The sequence below is a fragment of the Acomys russatus genome, chromosome 23 (genome assembly GCF_903995435.1).
Source record: "Acomys russatus chromosome 23, mAcoRus1.1, whole genome shotgun sequence".
NCBI lineage: Eukaryota > Metazoa > Chordata > Mammalia > Rodentia > Muridae > Acomys > Acomys russatus.
The window spans coordinates 724474-737790 of record NC_067159.1 but is presented as its reverse complement, the minus strand read 5'-3'; the positions used below and the strand labels follow the sequence as shown (position 1 = coordinate 737790).

Here is a 13317-nt window from a genome sequence, read left to right as displayed (position 1 = left end):
AGATGCCTTCTTACCTGAACTGGCATACACATATAGACTCTGGGTGACTCCCAGCTCTCAGTCCACAGAACGGGCTTGCCACGGAGTCAAGTCTGTGGAAAGGTTCGTGAGCGCCTGCACCACAGATGTAAGTCATCCCTCCACTTCCTCCACTTCCTCCCCATCATTGTCTTTAGTGGTGCCCTGGACCATTCCAGCTAATAGAAACACTTAATTTTAATCTTTATATGGTTTCCCTGACTCTAAAAGGGGCAGATGGACAGTGTTTTAGAAAGAAAACTCGCTGAGCAGTGGTGGCTCATGCCTTTAATCCAGCTTGGGAGGTAGAAGCAGGTTGCTCTCTTTGAGCTCGAGGCCAGCCTGGTCTACAAAGAAAGTCCAGGATAGCCAGGGCTGCACAGAGAAACCCCTCCCCTCCTCCCCCAAAAAAAAGAAAGGAAGGAAGAAGAAAAACTCTAACAAGAAATTATTCCTAACCTAAGAAGCTGTGGAAGGAGAAAAAAAAAAAAAAAAAAAAAACACTAGATACAGAATTCAAGGCTTTTCTGATCATAATTGTGTGATCTTGGACACACAAGGTTTTATTTCCCTTTTCCTTATTGTTAAATGACAGCAATAGTCCCCCCCCCCACACCACAGGGTTTCTCTACATAATCGTGCCTGACTTGTAGTTCACTATGTAGACCAAGCTGGCCTTGAACCTGGAGATCTATCTGCCTCTGCTTCCCAAGTGTTGGATTTAAGGTGTGGACCACCACTGCCTGGCAGCTTTTGGTTTTGTTAGGTTTAAAATTTATTTTTATTTTAAGTTATGTGCATGAATGTGTATGGTGTGTGTGTGTGTGTGTGTGGTGTGTGTCTGGACTTAGGGCCTATGTGCCCTTGAGCACCGGTTCCTGAAGACACTAGAAAACAGAGTTAGATCTGGAGTGGGGCCATCCCTGGGCAGGTGTGGCCCTGGATTCTATAAGAAAGCTGGCCGAGGAAGCCATGACGAGCAAGCCAGTAAGCAACACACCCTCCATGGCCTCTGCAGCTCCTGCCTCTAGGTTCCTGCCCTGCTTGAGTTCCTGGCCTGACTTCCTTCGATATGAACTGTGATCCAGAAGTGTAAGCTATGAATAAACCCTCTCCTCCCCCTAGTGGCTTGGGTCATGGTATTTCATCACAATAGTGACCCTACAGACTGGTCAATTGTATTATACACATACAATTCCACATGTGCCAAGTTAGTGGCTCAATCTCAAAATGATGCCACGGGGCTGAGGATCTAGCTCTGTGGTACAGACCTTGCCTAGAACGTGCAAGAACCTAAACTCCATCCACAAGTATGGACAGTTAAATAATGCTAAAACACAGACGTGCCATGTTGTCTTTGCCATACCCGGGAGGCCTGCATCTTCACATCACAGAAGTTTGGAGAAGATGGCTAAAAGCTGCTAAAGTGTAGAGCATGGATCAGCAGCTGTTTCTCTGAAAAACACCAGTCAGGAGTGGTTGCAGTTCTGCAGACCATAATGGTCTCTGCTACAACTACTCACCTGTGAGGTTGACACTGAAAAACAACTAGAGACAACACTCGGATGAAAGAAAGCAGAGGGATCTCAACAAAATCTTATTTTTAGAGATTAAAATTTGGATTTCGTAAACTTTTGCATCATGAAATTATTCCTTGGTTTTTTTTTTCTTTTACAACCACTATTTAACAATGTAAAAACTATCCTATCCAAAAGGGGTCAGGATGGATTTGGCCTGAGAGTCACAGGAACAAAGGGACCTGCCATTCTGGGGTCTGGTTGAGGATTAAAGGAGCAAGGGAGTGTAAAAGCAATTCCTCTCTCTCCCCTCCCTCCCTCCTCCCTCTCTCTCTCTCTCCTTATTGTTGTTGTTGTTTTGCTTTTGTTTTTATTTGAGACAAGGGTTTCAATGTATAACAACCCTGCTGTCCTGGAAGTCACTATGTAGACCACGCTGGCCTCAAACTCAAGAGATCTGCTTGCCTCTGCTGGGGTTAAAGGTGTGCCTTGCCCTGCTGGAAGCAATGTCCTAACTTGACCTTTATCCTTCTCAGTGGGAAGGGCAGGGTCCTCCACTCGGCCCACAAGACCTGTTGAAACTCTCTGACTTGTCAGTGTTTATATCAAACACCCGCAACCTCAGTGAAGCATTTCTCCAAACTTCTCTGAAGAATGAAAATTTTATTTCTCCTCATTTCTCTGAATCTCTTTTCTGGTGCTAGAAACAAATTCCCTAAATTCCCGCCAGGCCACAGACTCTTTGTATGTTGTGGTTCTCAGTCAGGCATCATCTGGGGGTGACAGAGCGCCTGGCAGTTGCTGGGTGCAAGACTCAAGACTCAAGTGGGGAAGAAGAAGAACACAAAGGAATCTCTCTCTCTCTCTCTCTCTCTCTCTCCTCTCTCTCTCTCTCTACTACTATCTATCTATCTCTCTCCTCTCCCCTCTCCCTTCCCATCCCTTCCTCTCTCTTCTTTCCTCCTCTTGCCTCCCCATCTTCCCCTCCCTATCCCCCCATTTCTCCAGGATACTACCTTACTCAATGTGCTCCTGGCAGAACAGGATTTTGAACAGGAGGAGAAGGCAAGCATTCACTGAACAAATTCAAAACAATGCCTTCGGTGCAACTTCTAATGTATCTTTCATCTTTATGAACGGTACACATTTCATTGCTGAGCAAAGATGTGATATGAAAGATAAATTTCCTTTTCCTGGCCTCAGTCCCTTTTCTATTGCTATTAAACTGTCTTTCACAGAGATAATTGCATCCTTTCCATTTTGGATGTCCCAAGGTCAAGCAACCTCAGGCCCCAAGGAACTAGGAACTCGGCTGGAATATTTTGGGAGCTTTTATCTCCTTGCTTTTCTGTAGCCCTGAATGACACGAACCCTTGAGCCAGGCTGGTAGGAAATCCCCCTGTAAGTTCCCATCTCAGTGATGTTAAGTTGAACTCAGGACTTTGGCAGACCACTTAGCTGTAGCAAGTGACCTGACCAGCTGTTCTGAACAGCCCTGAGAGGCACAAGGGACTCAGGTCATACCTCAGTCCTGTTGCCCATTCAGAGCTGCTGAAAGCTCGTGTTCATGACTAAGGTCAGCCAAGACAGCTAGTCTCCTTCTGGCTGTCCCCAGACCTGCTGGACTCCTCTGATCAGCTCCTCTTTGGGACATGGCTTTGTTTACCAAAACCAGTCGCTTCCTCTGGTAGCTCTGCCACGCCTTTCTGCTCCAATGAGCTGTGAGCCACACAGAAGCAGGTCTCAGAGAAGGAAAATTGTAAACCCACGTCATGGCAAATGTGGTATGTTCTAGAGTGCACCGTCCTTGCCTCTGTTAACACTATAAACTTTTCTCAGGGTTTTCCACACTTTCTTTCACACAGAGAGAAAATAACAAAATGGCATTTCTGATCCACTAAAAAGCCTATTGCATTATTTACTGTACATACACCTTGGGTATGTTAACATGTAAAGAGCTTCATGTTTGGGCTTCATGTGCCATTGAGGCTGGGCTTCCTAGGCAGAGGACTGTGTGTATGAAAGCACACCTCTTAGATTGAAATTTGCAAACTCCAAATTACCGTTGGTTACCTGTTAGCCTGCATGAATCAACCAAACATGACTTGGGCAGAACTCTTTTCTGTTAAGGTTGAATCTGTTGGCTGGCAGGCGTGCCAGTCTACCCGGGTGAGGCTATTCTGAGTCGTCGTAGTTGAGGAAGAATGGAGAAGCTGTGTTCATTTACCCAGAGGAGATTTTTTTTTCCACTGGAGCTGGTGTGCATATCTCCTTGATACACATTTTCTTTCAGGTCTTTTTTTTTTTTTTTTTGGTGTGTGTGTGTGTGTGTGTGTGTCTGTCTGTCTGTCTGTCTGTCTGTCTGTCTATGCTGTGTTTCAAGACAGGTTTCTCTCTGTAGCCCTGGCTGTCCTGAAACTTGCTCTGTAGACCATGCTGACTTTTGAACTTAGAGATCCACTGCCTCCCAAGTGCTGGGATCAAAGATGTGTGCCACCACCACCCAGTGAACAATTTATTTATCCATATAAACCATGGTTCTCTATCTCCTAACTGTCTAGAAAAGGCACGCTGTAACTTGGTTACCCAAACATCTGCTTCTTCCTTCCACACCACCACTTTGGCCTCTTGTGATGCTCTTTATTGATAGATAGCTTAACTAAGAAGAGGAGACGAGACAATAATTTGTAAGGCCTAAAAAGAGTTTGCTGGGTGTGGTACATACGTTTAATCCCAGCACTTGGGAGGCAGAGGCAGGTGGATCTCTGAGTTCAAGGCCAGCCTGGTCCATGGAGCAAATTCCAGGACAACCACATGGCTAAGGCTACATAGAGAAACCCATAGAGGTATTTAATCCAGCAACATGGTTACTCTGGCAAGGGATCACCTCCAAAGACCTACGTGCGTGTGATCCAGCTGTAATACAGACATACTCTCAGTATACACCATTAATCCCAAACAATGACATCGTCTAGTTGAGGGCCAGGCAAATCAGAGAAAAATTAGACAGAATGAGTCAGAGATAGGTTGCACAACTCTCAGAAAAACAGACAGGAAGGAAAGGCTACTTAAGAGCAGTGCATGGATAGAGAAGAGTTGAGTTTGGTGCAGTTCACTTGACTTTGTGCAGCTCAGTTCAGTTTGTGCAGCCAGTGCAGTTCAGAGGCAATTTTTCCAAGCAGAGAAATTCAGTGAGAAGGCAAAAGAAGCCAGATTGAATCAATCATCTTGGAGAGGAATTTAAGCCAGGACAGCTGAGTTGAACCAGCCAGATAAAGTTCAGAAAAAGCTAGAAAGGGTGAGCTTATTCAGCTAGGCCTAAGTCACCAGAGGCTAAAAGCTGAAGCCTTTGAGGTCTGGGCTTACAGAAGATTAGATTGTACAGAGGCTAGAGTTTCTAGGCCTAGGCCTAGGGATAGACAGAACAGAGATAGAAACACTCGGAGCTCCACCCAAGCCAAGTATTCTTAAAGCTTGCGTATGCCTCTCATCTCTATTCCCTCATCTGAGAAAATAAAATCGACACTTACAAAAACCTGTCTCAAAACCAGCAACAAACAATACACACACACACACACACACACACACACACACACACACACACACACACCACTCGCTGGGGGGGGTGGGGCATGCCTTTAATCCCAGCAATTGGGAGGCAGAAGCAGGCATTTGCTTTGAGTTTGAGGCCAGCCTGATCTACAAAGTGAGTCCAGGACAGCCAGGACTAACACAGAGAGACTCTGTCTCAACAAAACAAAACAAAACACACACCCCAAAAAACAAAACAAAGCAAACCCCATGATTTTCTTCTCATGTACTTCTCAGGCAATTGAATTCTAAGGGTTAATTTTCAGGGCCTTTCCATGGAGTATTTTTGAATTACTGGCATCATTCCTCTAAGACACAGCATAGAAAATATTTTCCTTGAATATTTACACTTTTGAACTAGAATTCAAGGGAGGAGGAAGGTCTCTTCAACGGCCTCTAGTCACTGAAATCAATAGCAATTTAGACAAGATAAAATAGCAGTAAAGATCAGGGGTTGGGGGTCGAACAGAGCCCAGTATGAGTCCCTAGTATTTATGAACTGGGTGGCCGTGGGCTGAACACTGATAACATCGAACATTTGCTGATTGCTTCATTTGCCACGCACTGAGCTAAACCTTTCAGATACATTCATTATCTCATTTCATCCCTAAAATAATCCCATAAGGAAGGCGCTATTAATATCTTCAGTTCACAAATGAAAAAAATCAAAGCTCAGAAAGGTTGGGCAGTTAAAATCCAAAACCATAAGACACCAAGTTTCAAAAAACAAAGCATTAGGTTGTGTCCTTGCTGGTATTCTCTGACTTACAAGGGACAATTGTAGGGATTAGTGAGATGGTCTATACAAAGAGTGTGTCTACTGGCGTCTCGCTTAGCCCTCTTAGGCAATATTAGGCTGTGGTCATTTTAAAACCTACTTTATTTGGCATTCTTTAATGTCTGCTCCTCCATCCACCCCACCTACCCTATATAGGAGAGAACAGAGCTTAATGGGAACAGGAGGGGTCGACCTTTTTAGACTCTGTTTCTTTGGAGCGATTCCACTCTTCATAGTCAGGATTTCAGCAGACCCGTTAAACAGCAAACCAGCGATTCAGCAAAGCGACCACAATTTCAGCCACCAGAGGCTAAAACATTCTCTCGAGCTTTTCTCTCTGGGAGCATCTCAAAGGGGAGCAACAAACAGCCAAGCAATGCAAAGTGATGCAAAAGTGATTGCTCTTTGCTATTTGGACTACTTATACTCCCCCATAGTCCTTACAGGATGTTTTGCAACTGGCAAAGATGATGTCCCCGCATGAAGCAGTTCCCTTTCTAGGTGGACAAATATCACGCACCAACCCTCACAAGTCTGTTCCACATCTCACGTTTGGAATCAAAACAAAAACATGCTTACATTCACTATAGTAGTATTCTCGTTTGTTTGTTTGCTTGAGACAGAGTCTTACTAATGTAACCCTGGCTGCCCTGGTACTTACTATGTTGACCAGGCTGGCCTCACAGTCACAGCAATCCACCTGTCTCTGCCTCCCAGTGCTGGGATTAAAAGCATGTGCCACCATGCCAGGCCTTAGGTAGCATTCTTATTTCATATACTGTTTCTGTATAATACATCCCACTTAATGTCAGGACATATGACTATTATGTGGCTTCTAGTCCTGTCTGCTTCTAACTTGCTTCTTTAGCTTGGTAAAACCGGGATTTTTAAAAAATTTTCTGCTTGATTCTCTCTTTTTTTCGTCAGAAAATTCTCCTTCCAGTGATGTGGAGGAGAGAGAAGCCTCATTTGTGTGACACCCACATTCTTTTTAGGTAGGTAGGTGTTAAATTATGAATGGGCTTTTTCTTTTCTTTCTTTCTTTCTTTTCTTTCTTTCTTTTCTTTTTTTTTTTATTTTTTATTTATAAACTTGGATATTTAGAAATCCGAGGATTTCCCCATGTTTTGACTGAGACTCAAGTCTCACAGTGATCCCCGGGGAACCCTTTTTCTGTACCAGATACAAAACCAGAAAGGAAATGGAGAAAGATAAAGCTCCGGTTCTTCCTCCTCAGGTTAACCAAGGCCACTAGGGCTTAGTGACGCTAACTGAGCCTGCACCAGGCACAGGGTTTGATTACCAGCACTTAGCAGGTGGACCTGGGGTGACCACAAGTTCAAGGTCAGGATACCAGAGCAAGTTCCAAGGGATTTCTCTGTCACTCCCACCCCTCACCTTTCAATCTGCGTTTGTTTCAAATAAAAGCTTGTCTGCTTGGAAGCTCTTCAAAAGTTATTCCATCTCATAGTGTTCTTCGTCTTTCTATAATTTTGAATGCTCTCCACGTTAGACCTGTCTAACCCAGAGGCTACGTTCCTAGGCCTTTGCTTGCTTCCCTGTTTTGTTCCTATAATCTGAATGACTATTTGATATGAACTAGCTATTCGTAGGAAAGTAGAGTAATGAGATAATTCACACTAAAGTATGAACGACTGATTTGCTTAGCTTTCTTCACAGGTATCTGTATTTTTAAAAAGACTGTTTTCTGTGCAAATACATTTGTGATTGGTGAAATTCTCTCTGGTGAAATGAAATAAAGTAACCAATGCCCATTGGGCAGAAGGCAGGTGGAACAGCTGACCAGCTACCTGGGCACTAGCACCCTGTTCTGGCCAAGAGTCCAGGCCCTTCGCCTTTGCACAACACTCAGCATTTGGAGATGTTGTAAAACACACTTGGGAACACTCACGTGCTGAGCTGTTCACGCACCCCCTTGGGTTTCCTTCTTCTCTTTGGAGTTGTCAGGGGAAGCATCGGAATTGGAGGCTCTGATATTTGACCTGGAGCTTCCATGAACCAATTCAGACTGGAGGCTCAGTACACTCTGTCCCTGCAAGGAGGGACAGTGGAAGAAATGGGCAGTTAGGGTTTCCCAAGGGCCCTAAAACATGCTGCTCTCTTCCTTCACTGCTTAGTAAAGATGTCACAAGATAAAAAGGACCCAGACAGTAGAGTCATGGTGGTTCTCCTCTTCATCAGCATTTCGATTTTTCCTCTTATAACTGAAGTCCAATGGAAAGACAGTGGTACTTAAAAGATGGCCAGGGTCACATCTGAGCCACCACTTCCTCACTCAGTCTCCTTAACAAATTATACAGACTCAAAGCCTCAACATCATGGTCCAGAAAACCAGCAGTGGGAGTTCAGCCCTTCTGGAGTTGTTTCATATGTGTACATGTGTCTGTGTGCATGTATACCACAGTGTGTTTATATATGAATGTGGATATTTGTGTGTGCTTCTATGTATTGTGTATACTTGTATGTGCATGTATGTTTGTACATATGTGTATGTATGCATATATGTGTGTGTTCATGTATATATATTATGTGTGTATACATTTGTATTTTGTGTTTGTGCATGTGTTTATATTGTCTGCACATATGTGTGTGCATGTGTTATATTGCATGTGCATGGGCACGTGTCAACTTTTGTCATCACCACCATCCACTTTCGTAGATGTTTTTCCTTTTTTTTTTTTTTTTTGCTTTAAAACTGGACAGCTTTCCTGGTCTCAGGTGCTTTTCTCCATTGCAGGGCCATCTTCGAATGGTCCCTGAAGGTCACAGTGACCCTTTATGCAATTATTATCTGGGAGGCCTCATTGTGTACAGTGAGTCATCCTCACTTAGAAGTGCAGGGTGACTCTGTTGCCTGCCAAGAAGAGGTTCTAAGTTCCCTGGGGTTGAAGTTAGAGAATCCAGACCTACGGTCCAGGAGGAAGCAGCACGCCTGCGTGGACAGCCAGTGGGGCTCCGTGTGCTTGGATGTGAGGTGCTGTGGAGCATGTGGGCTTCTCTAGCGAGAGAGCACGATGTGGCAGGGTATGCCGGGGCCCTAGAAGCACACCGGGCTCAGTTTAGTTCCACTTCTGCTCTACTCTGTGGCCTCAGACACACTCACCTTCTCTAAGCTGCTTGCTAAAATGCATTTATTTTTATCATTTTAAAATAATGTATAGACGGGGAGTGGTATATGCATATATCTGCATGTACCCAATGAGACCACAAGGGGCATCAGATACCCTAGAACTAGAGTTATAGACCACTGTTAGCTACGTGGGTGCTGGAAATAGAACACCAATACCTTGGAAGAGCAGCCAGTGCCCTTAACCACAAGCCATCTCTCTAGTTCCATCTGTGGTGTGTTGTAAATGAACATGTATGTGTATATGTGTACACACACACATATGTTGCCTGTCATGGTAATACCAGCACACAGGAGGCATGGTAGGTGGGTCTCTGTGAGTTTGAGGCCAGCCTGATCTACATAGTGAGTTCCAGGCTAGCCAGAGCTGTAGTAAGACCCTGTCTCAAACCAAACAAAGAGATACAATCTTTAAGTGAAAATGGTCTTAACAAAAATGACTTCGTGACATAAATGCTTGGGAAGATGTTGGGAATCAAATCACTATTCCATAAAGGTCATTAGTATTACTATCACTGCCATGGTTGTAAATTGGAATCCAAATGCACAGTTCCCAGGGTCAGTAATGGGGAGCAAGCGAAGCGGGGGTGGGGGGCACGGACATAAGAGGACAGGGAAGCTCTGTCATTGTCTCAGGCAGTGACAAGTCATTTTGCTAGGCTGAAGTGTGTGAAAAGTCATTGTTTATTTCTTACTGTGTGCCTGTCAAGGGGGGTGTGATTTGTGTCCACACAACTTCCATTTTGGAGAAGAATCTGGTAAGGGGTAGAAGTGACCTTCATGCAGAACAGAGCTCAGGCTGAACACTGTGGGGAGCGAGCCAAGGTTCACCAGGACAGCCGTGTGGGCTTCACCCTGGGACCATAGCTTGCAGGCGATATGAGTCACTTAACAGTGCCCTGTCCTCTTCGCACTGTCCACCAGCCATCCCGAGTTCCTGCAAAACCCTCATGTCCTTTGTTAGTCCTTTTCTCACAGTTTGCGCCTTTCTTTGCCATCTTTGCTCCTCGTTTCAGTCTCTGGACTTCCAGTTTTTCTTCTTTTATTTTTTATTTTTTTTAGTCCCCCCCCCATTTCCCACCTCCTCCCTCCACACCAATCACGATCTTGCTTGCTTCCAGCCTGGCTCATTATCCTACCTCACTCCCCTTCATTCCTAGAAAACAGCTCACCAGACGCCCCTCCCCCAGCTCTTACCACCTTCCTTAAATTCCAGCAGCTGGCAATCAGTAACTTCTGCACCATACTTCACAGCCCTCGGAGTTTACACTACTTACTATGCTCCTTGCTGCTGCTCTCCAGGGTTGGGGGGGGGGGTAGGGTGTGCTTCACTTAAAAAAAAAAAAAGCTGGGTCCAAGTTGAACCTACAGTGAAGTTGACTGCCACATTTCCACATTTTATGATTTTATTTAATCAGTAGCTTGGGTATATGCCCTGTTAGATGGTAAAAGAGGACTAGATCCTTCAGGGAAGAAATAAGAAAGAAAGAAGAAAGAAAGAAAGAGAAAGAAGAAAGAAAGAAAGAGAAGAAAGAAAGAAAAAAAGAAGACAGAAGAAGAAAGAAAGAAAGAAAGAAAAAAGAAAGAAAGAAAAGAAAGAACAAAAACCACCTATCCTGGTCCACGCTAAGATCAGTCCTAGGCCCCCCACCCCATCTCCCCACCTCAACTCCAAGCTCATGGACCTTGGGCTTTTTCCCTTCTGGGTCATTCCCCCCACCCCACCCCACTCTTCTTGAGCTCAGATTGCGTCTGAGTCTGTATGTGTGCACACGTGTGTGGCCACTGCTGGCTTTCCAAGGGCTCACTCTCTACTGCCATTTTGCTAGGGCTCAGCTTCCTCTGATCTTACTCTCCTCTCTCTCTCCCTGCCCCCCACTCAGCCAGGGCCCCTTCCTGTCTCTTAACTCCACAGTGCAGGAGCAACTAGCCGAGCGCTGGCGTGTGACTGTGCGAGTGTGGTGTGTGTGTGTGTCTGTGTGTGTGTGTGTGTGTGTCTGTGTGTCTGTGTGAGCAGCTAGGCCAAGCCTGCAAGCCTGCCTGTCATGGAGAGTTTTAGTTTGCATTCAGAAGGAAGGAGGAGGGGAGACAAGAGGGAAGGAGGAAAAGGTGGGGGGGGGGTGAGTGGGGGGGTGCGTAGAAGGAGGGAGAATGTCTTGTTTGTGGCTTGTCAGCAATTGCTTGAGACAAGCTTCCATGTGTGAAAGCTACTTGGCATGAATCCTGGGCCGTACCAAGTGTCACCGCAGCAAGAGGGGGAGGCAGAAGAAAAACAGATCAGACCAGAGCAGACAATAGGCCCCTAAAGGTTCCCCCTAAGTTGCTTTGATGTTGTCCTGGTGTCTTGATACCAGGAGGCCAGGGATTGCTGGAAAAGGGTCTTTTTGTCTTCTTTCACTTCCCTCCGGTTTCTGCAGTGATTCTCCAGAATCTGTGCTCATGAAAAAGGTAAGCACTCTAACAATTCGTTCTGTGGCGAGCGTGCTCGCCTGTGCCTTGAAGTGGGGGGTCTCATTCCTGCGCTGCTAAGGAGAAGCGCTCGGGTTCTGCGATCGGAGCTGCTGCTGTGCCCCTGAAGTCTTTTGCCAGACGCTTAGGGCTGGGGATGGCCCCTCTTTCCAGGGAACCCAGTAACACGATCTGCGCCTCTGGGTTGGTGGGGGGGGGAGAAGGATGGAAGGGAGGGGTGGGAGGAGGGTGGGAGTGTGGAGGGTGGGAGGGAAAGAAAAGAGAGAGGGAGAGGAGCCTGGAAGAGAGGAAGAGAAGGGCAGAGCCCTATTTCAGAGAAGCCGTAGCCGGGAGCCCAAGGAGGCCTCGGAAGCTCCGCACTGTGCATTCGCAGGCTGCGCGAGGCTGGCTGGAGCTCTAACTGTGACTGCAGAGATTGCATGGCGCTTTGTGTGTGCGAGTATGCCTGTGGGTCTGGGGTGTATGTGGACCTCCCACACACTGCCCTGGCGTGCCTCGTAGTGAAGGGGAGGTACCCCCAGTCTTTATCACCCAGTCCAGACTCTGAGGAAGCGCGCGCATGGCCAGCCAGAAGGGTGAGCGAGAGGGCTGCCCCGAGACATCCACAAACTTTTCCAGTTTCGGGAATTCTCTGCTCCGAGACACTATAAAGGGTTGTTGGGTTCCACCCCCCCCAGCCTCAGTTTACCTAATCTGCCAAAGCAGGAGAGCTGATGGGGATGCTGCACCCCTCCCTGGGATGAAGGCAAACATCAGCCCAGTGCATGTAATTGTGTGTGGAAGGAAATCTTCAGGCTGGCGATTGCTGTGGAATCACAAAGTAGAAGTGTGACCATTATTCCTGATTATCGGCGTCATGATGATAAAACCGTCATTAAAGACACCCGGAGACAAACAGACTCGCGGCCCAGATCAAGTGTCTGACCGTTTCTAATGAAACAAAAACCCCCTTTCCACCTGTTGGCTTCTGTCCTTTTCTCTTGTGTCTTTTCCTTAGATTTACTGGCCGATTTGTACAGAGAATAGGGTGGGAGGGCTTGGGTTTCCCCCCTTTCCTCCTCCTCCTCCATACATACATATAATTTTTTAAGGTCAATATAAGATTCTCAGAGGAAAAAACGTGTCTCCCGTTAAAGCCCTTTATTCAAGACCTTGTGTTTTCTGGTGCTGGCAGGGTGTGCGTGCACATTTGTAAACTACCTTGGAGGTTAAAGATTTTTATTGCGGCTTTTAGAGATTAAATGAGATTTATTTACAATTGCCATTTATCGGAGAGTAAATATCAGTGTGGAGGGTAAGAATGCGATGGCTGTTTTTTCCTCTGGCGGTTTGTGGATAGAACCTTTTGCTTTTTAAGTGGCGTCTTGAGAACTGGGAGGAACTGAAACCAGCGCCTAATATACATCTTCCGCATGTTTGTTTGGAAGGAAAAAAAATGTCTGCTTATGCTTTTGAATTGTGAGTCTCGTTTGCCTTCGCATGAAGCCTCTTGGCTAAAGCCCTCTTGAAATTCTCTAGGGGTTTTGCTTGCCTGGTTTTAGTCTTTTTGAGACTCTGTCTTACTATTTGTTTAAAAGAAAAAAAATATAGAAGTCTGGGTGGCTGTGACCTTTATCCTAACTCAAATGTTTCAGGTGGCCTGTGATAGCCCAGAATCCAGGCAAGAAGCCATCCTGGCTAAGAGTGTTTATGCTCTTCCTGGAGGCCTGCCTGGAAACCTTGTTGCTGGGTGTGGGAGAAGATGAGAGAAAGGCATTAGGGGCCTCCACCTGCTACAAGGGCCCCAGAACTTCTTT

General features: G+C 45.9%; 1 protein-coding gene across 1 annotated transcript in view; it reads left to right on the top strand.

Moving 5' to 3' along the window:
• The first annotated feature begins 11433 nt into the window (after positions 1-11433).
• Positions 11434-13317, top strand: part of Bcl9 (BCL9 transcription coactivator) — a 115600-nt gene continuing 113716 nt past the window's right edge. The window contains exon 1 of the mRNA XM_051166008.1: positions 11434-11500. The gene's annotated coding sequence lies outside the window, so the exon portion shown is untranslated. The remainder of the gene's footprint in view (positions 11501-13317) is intronic.